General features: G+C 36.9%; 1 pseudogene; it reads left to right on the top strand.

The window, feature by feature from the left end:
- Positions 1-5,000, top strand: part of LOC132773479 (starch-binding domain-containing protein 1-like) — a 31,520-nt pseudogene that overhangs the window by 320 nt on the left and 26,200 nt on the right.

Here is a 5,000-nt window from a genome sequence, read left to right as displayed (position 1 = left end):
TCAGTTTCAACAGAAGATAGATAGTAAACTAAGAAAGAATCAGTTCATACCAGTTTTGGAGTCAAGGAAGAGTTTATAATTATTTGTGAAAGACAATTGCTTCAATTAAGGCAACATTGGAATAATGCCAGGTTTCATGCACCAAGGTCTGCCTAGCTCATGTTTTGCTTATGGGATATGCTTCTCTATTGTTCATGGATTCAAGTGCCTAGTTTCATGAATTTCCTTGGACTCTTTGTTCCTATTTTCCTTTGTATCTGATGAAATAATCTGGATTACTTTTCACTGTGGATTACTTTTTATTGCTTTGTCTACATATATTCGTAAATAAACTGATTTTACCCAGCTAGTGTGGTGTTTAAAGTCAGAGATCATTCTGCTCTGGAGTATGACAGATATAAATAATGATGATAATGACAATGACAACGATGACAATGATGATTACTAGATTGTTTCCATGACATTAAAGTGTGAGCGTTCCTGTGGATGGTTTTGAAATACATTTTGCAATTTTTTAAAAATAATAATAATAATTTATTCTTCAGGAATTGCACAATTTTGATATGTCGCCAATGTGGCTATACCCCCCCCCCCATTTAGACTTAGATTTTGGACTTCCACAATTGCAAAGTTTCCCTTTTAAAAAGAATGAGAATAAGAATGCAGGATGGTTGGGGACTACACTCACCCATGTGACAGCTCAGAATGTGGAGATTACCATAGAAATGGACCAAAGCACATTGTTTGTGATGGGGATGACTATATTATCAATTTTCCTTATAAATGGAACAGAATGAAATACTATGGTAAGGAAACGATTCCACCCACTTTCGTCCCCTCCTAAAAGGAACTAGGGAAGTTTAAGCCCCAAAGTTACAATCTTTGTACACGAGCTGTAGTGTTTAATGACAGTGTAAGGCAAGGACCAGGGAATGAGTTATTTTGAAAGCAAATGATAATTTGGTTCTTGGAAAGCAAATTTTGTAAATAGGGTTTAAAAATGAAGTACTGTATACTAGAAGGTAGATTAATACATGGTTATACCATTAAGTCTCAGTATTAACAACCAAACACTACAAGACTCAATTGAATGTATCTGTATCTGACTGAAATAGTTTTGGGTTGATTTCTCTCTAATCTCTCCCAATGAGTGGCAAAAGTCCTTCAGCAAGGCCACCTACCAGTCGTTGTTGGGGGACAGAAGGCAACCTGATAAGGATTTTTAAAATATTAAGGCATTTTGGGGGGTTTGGGGAAGGGGTGAGTGCCCTCTTTGCTTCTTTGGTCTCATGGGGCCTGGAGAAGTAAATTTGGCTGTGGGGACAAACTCCTGGGACTGCGGAAGCAGTTCCAGGAATCTGTCCCCACAGGGCCCATACCCTATTAGATCCAGGTCTTTCAGAAAGGCCTGGGTCTAATAAAGTATCTCTTTTATTAGGGGCAAAACAGGGTTTTCCTTTGTCCTGAAATAATTCGCCTTTACCTGAGACACTGTTTGGACACCTCAGGTAAAAATCCAACAGGGCCTGCAATTTGGGCCCTGTTTGGAAGGGCCCTTAAAATTGTTAAATGTTTTCTCCTTCAAAGAATTCACAGAGGCTTAGAAATGGAGAAACAACATAACCACCTACACATGAATATTATAATCATAAATGTGCTATGCAAAATATCAACTTATTGTGTTGAAATGATGAATGGGTTTCCTTTACAACATTTCTTTCATCTTAATCTATGACAACAAATACTTTCTGTTCTCTTACTATAAGAGACCTTTCCTCACACCTTTCCTGCCTCTGGGTTCATGAATTATTGTGTCCATTCCTATGAGAAAGAAATCATGCTCTTTTTAATGGTGGCAAATGTTTACCACAATTAATTATTGTAAGCAACAAGTCAGTGGAGACAATAGCCCAGAAATGGGTTTGGAAATTTAAAACAGAATGAGAGACAATACAATTTGTTCTCTATTTTACTTCCTAGTATTTTAAAAGTAGGTTGAAATATGCACTTTGTTTCTGCATATCAAGAAGCACTCAATGTCTCCAAAGCTCACTGATCAGATCTGAGATTCAAAAATGAGGTTTCCACTTTGTTTTATAAAGATAGTCCAAGACATTATGGTGGTCTAAAGTTTTATTTAAAAAAATATCCAAATGCTAATGTATTCCTTATAACATGAAAAGTCAACCTTTATTACTGATACATGGTCTCAATACAAGAAAACCAAAAGTTGTTCAAAAAGACATAAAATGGAGATCCAAGATAGGCAGTTCAATTAATAAAACCCAGCTTTAATATTCATATCAGCACAAAAATATTCAGCCATCTGACCAAGAAGAAATCTTGTCTGATAGTATATAACTACTAATCCTTTATCTGGGGGTCTTATTAAACTTATCAGAAGAAAATAAGACCAGCTATTTCAGAGATCCTGATTTATATTCGCAAAGCCTGTATTTTACTACTCTTTAACTTGACCACCATCTCTGATGAGAGAAGGGGTTGTCTCAAATACACTTTGGTAATCTGGACTATATGGCAGTGTAGTAGCAGCCTGGGATATACTTTAGTTAATGTGGTTCAAGGCTGTGTTAAGTTAGCCTTAGTCCACATAAACTTGGATCAACTCTGTGCATCATTTAGTTGTCATAGAGCTGTTTCACTTGCCCTTTGGGATAAGTGGTCAGTGTAGATGTGCCCACAGTTGGGCTTCCCTGCTCCAAGTACTAACAGGTTTTCATTTAGCATTAAGAAAGACATCCTGATAGGAAATAAAGCTTGACAACAAAACAAATTACCCAGGTGGGCACTTTCTTGTTGCTTGTTTTCTAGAAGAAGCTAGAAAACCATTTGGAAAGATACTATCCCTCTAGAATTCTTGTATTAAAAAAGAGATAAGCAGTATGGGCTAAAATCATACTATCTTGGAGTTGAAAGAGACCACTAGGTCCATCCAGTCCTACCATCTACCATGTAGGCAGGCCCGTAGCCAGGATTTCGTTTCGGGGGGGGGGGGCTGAATTTTTTTTCAGGGGGGGTTTTGGGGGGGGGCTGAGTTTTGGGGGGGCTGAGTCTGAGTGAAAGAGGGTCTAGCCTAGCAAACCTTTTGTATCATTACCCCAATACCCCCATGCATATGGGATATATTGAGTATGGTGATCAGATCATGATATGAATAAACATAACAGTTTAAATAATGCACCAATAAGGCCTTTTCGCGAACCACCATGAAAATTTTTTGGGGGGGGCTGAAGCCCCCTGAGCCACCCCCCCCCCCCGGCTACATGCCTACATGTAGGGATGCACAATCAAAACACCCATGACATATGGCCATCCAGCCTCTGTTAAAAACCTCCAAGGAAGGAGACTGTTCCAACCTGATGATTTTATGGGGTTCAGGAAGCAGACAGAGCTTGTTTAAAACACATTATGGCATTCTTCTATTCCCATTGGCCCAACAGGCAGGGCTCACAGGGAAACCTTGTGTGAGGAGGAGCATGCGGCAGCCTCTTTGCATGTTGAATGCTTCCAAAAAGGGGAGGAGGAACCATGATTGGCTGCCATGCAGACAAAGACTGACTTTTAAGATAGATAGATAGATAGATAGATAGATAGATAGATAGATAGATGAGTTGTTGGAATTTAAAACACATCTGAAGACCTATCGTTTCCTGCAGGCCTACACAGTCAATTTTAATCATGAATTTTAAACTCATGTCATTTATTTATTATATTTTGATATTTATACTTTATTTTTTAATATATTTATTTTATAGAAATATGCTTTAATATGTGTATATTATATAATGTTTATGATGATTATGTGTTTTATCTATCTTGTAATCTGCCTCAAGCCATGAGGAGAGGCAGGTACAAAATAAAATTCTTCTTCTTCTTCTTCTTCTTCTTCTTCTTCTTCGTCATATTATTATACTTCACATATGAATAACTTTGTGTATTTGGAAAATTAATATGAAACTCTCAATTACCTCTGTTTTTCATAGACATAGCACATGTATAGCATAAAGATTCTAATGCACTATGATTCTTTATCTCAGCTGTCATAACTGCACTGCCCTTGAAGCCTATGATTTCCAACCTTTGGTCCTTCCAGGTGTTTTGAACTTCAACTCCCAAAAATTCTAACCAGCTTATCAGCTGTTAGGAATTGTGGGAACTGAAGTTCAAAACACCTGGAGGACCAAAGGTTGGGAACCATTGCTATTTATGATAAATCTATATATAAATGCAGAAACAATGACTTCACAGAATACTGCAAGTGAAACAATCTTCCATTAGAATGGTTTTTAGCTGTTGCTAGGTAAGTATCAGCACAATGTATTACACAGATTTTACAGTCTGTATTATGCATTGTGTGAGAAGTATGTTAGATTATATGAAGGCTATATAGCCTTAGTGTAGGGCCATCAAAGGATATGAACACAGATGTGTATGTGATATATGTGTTTTATACATCAACTATATACAATAGTTCGGTCTTGTAAAATATCTGTAGTATTAGCAATATCTAAATCTAGAAGAGAATTCTGAATTTAAGTTTTAGTATCAAAATCAGGGCAAACATCATCATTGATTTTGGCATTAGCACTTTCTGAAATAGGAAGCATCTGCCATGTGCAAGCACAGTTATTTGTATAGACTGAAATAAGCAAATGATGCATATGGCTTTAAAATATGATGTATACTGTAACACAGTGTGGTCTCTTGAGTTTATAAATATGGGTTACTATAAGAATTGTTGAATCAGCTCTATTATCTTCTTTTGAGGGACCATTTTGGTTGGATTTTAATTCTATGTAGTGGTGACTGTTTACTATTACCTGATACTGCACATCATTAATTACCCTGTCAAGTTGCCCTTTATTTATCTGAAGGTCAAGATCATAGAATTTTGTCTCATTGAATGCAACATTTAACATTTTTGTTGTTGTCCAACTCTGAAGAACATGGGAAAGGATACTTGACACTCAACTTCAGTG

The sequence above is a fragment of the Anolis sagrei genome, chromosome 4, assembly GCF_037176765.1.
Source record: "Anolis sagrei isolate rAnoSag1 chromosome 4, rAnoSag1.mat, whole genome shotgun sequence".
Taxonomy (NCBI): domain Eukaryota; kingdom Metazoa; phylum Chordata; class Lepidosauria; order Squamata; family Dactyloidae; genus Anolis; species Anolis sagrei.
Note: the sequence above shows the minus strand (reverse complement) of the source record. Positions and strands in the feature narration are given on the sequence as shown.